Source organism: Artibeus jamaicensis, unplaced genomic scaffold (assembly GCF_021234435.1).
Source record: "Artibeus jamaicensis isolate MK-2021 breed Jamaican fruit bat unplaced genomic scaffold, CSHL_Jam_final contig_477, whole genome shotgun sequence".
Lineage (NCBI taxonomy): Eukaryota > Metazoa > Chordata > Mammalia > Chiroptera > Phyllostomidae > Artibeus > Artibeus jamaicensis.
The window spans coordinates 2,861,537-2,863,217 of NW_026521854.1; the positions used below are offsets into that span (position 1 = coordinate 2,861,537).

The 1,681-nt window shown below is 41.4% G+C and overlaps 1 pseudogene; it reads left to right on the forward strand.

Moving 5' to 3' along the window:
• The first annotated feature begins 368 nt into the window (after window positions 1–368).
• LOC128627867 (uncharacterized) lies at window positions 369–539 on the forward strand (annotated as a pseudogene).
• The last annotated feature ends 1,142 nt before the right edge of the window (window positions 540–1,681 follow it).

Consider the following 1,681-nt stretch of genomic DNA (forward strand, 5'->3'; position numbering starts at 1 on the left):
TAATTTTAAAGAACAGTGATTCTTAACTCTATCATGGTTTTAAAACCTTATATAGGTCTAACCAGACACAATTGGAGACAGTAGAAAAGCAAGACCTCCATGCTGTCTAAACTAACCAGACTTACTCAGAGACCAGGATAGAAAATCAAGATCCCCACACTGTCTGAAGTAACCAGACATGATCAGAGATCACAGTAGAAAAGCAAGACCCCATGCTGTGAAGGAAGCAGTTCCTCTAGCTGAGGTCCAACTGCCCCACCAGGCAGGAAAACACAGGGATTGCTCCTTGTAAAACTGTGAAGGCAGGATTTGAATTCCATCTCAGATAAAGTCTGTTGAAGCCTGTATTTTTAAAATGAGCAAAAAAAATCGCTTCTCGGCCTTTTGGCTAAGATCAAGTGTAGTATCTGTTCTTATCAGTTTAAAATGAGCAAAAAAATCACAGTTTACTTAAAAAATTACTACTTTCAGTATGAAAAAAGGCATAGAGAATATGTGTGAGAGCCCTAGAAAATAATGGTTCTTATCACAGAAGAACTAGTCATATTAACTAGAGAGCTACAAAATTCCCCAGCAGATCTGCCTTTTGAGAGTGTCCAATAACAACCACTTCAAATAAGAGAAAAAGAAAACTAGGCTTTCAGTGGTAGGCATGATGTAGTGTGTACAAGATGTTGAATTATAACATTGCATACCCAAGGCCTGTATAACGTTACACACCAGTGTTTCCCCAACTTTAAAAATAAATGAAACAATAAGTGTTTTATGAAAAATTGCCATAAATATGTATTAGGCACTAAGTCCAACTGAAAAACATGGCCTGCAACAGCACTACCCAGCCTAAGCCAGCTGTGTGGGACCGCATGTTAGGGACTAAGGTGCTGTCTGCATGAGAAGGCAAGAGAAGCTATCCTACCCCAGGTCCAAGATCACAGGCAAACAGCAGGAGAAGCATCAGTGAGGGGAAAGGCACAAGCAAAGGCTCTGACATCAGGGTTAACTTCTGGTTTCTGAGCCTGGTACTTGATTCTCAAAACTCATATGTGAGTTAAACTCTATTAACCAAGGAATTTCCTCCCTACATTTTGTTACTTCCAGCATTATGAATCTCACCTGTGATGGTTAATGTTCTGTGTTGATGAAACTGAGTCCCAGGATGCCCAGATACCTGGTTAAACACCATGTCCTGTTGTGTCTGTGAGGGTGTTTTCAGAAGAGATGCCCTAAAGCTGACTGCCCTCCTGCAATGTGGTTGGGCCTCATCCCATCTGATGAGCACCCAAAAAATAAAAATAAAGAAGGGATAACTGCCCCTTTTTGCCTCTCTGTTTGAGCTGAGGTGTCAGTCTTCTCCTCCCCTCAGATGGGATCTTGTACCATCAGCCCTCATGTTCTTGGGTCCTCAGGCTTGGACTGGAGCTCACACCAGCTGTTCCTCTGGCTCTGAGGCTTTTGAGCTTGGACTGAACTACAACACTGGCTTTCCCAAGGCTCCAGATCACAAATGGAAGTTCCTGGAACTTCTCAGTGTTCATAATTGCATTAGCCAATTCTTCATAATACACTAAATCTCTTTCTCTCCATATGTATAAACAGCTGACACTTAAACAACTCAGATTTGAATTGCACAGGTCCACTAATAGGTGAAGTTTTTTTTAATTGACCTGCAAAGTTCAAAGCT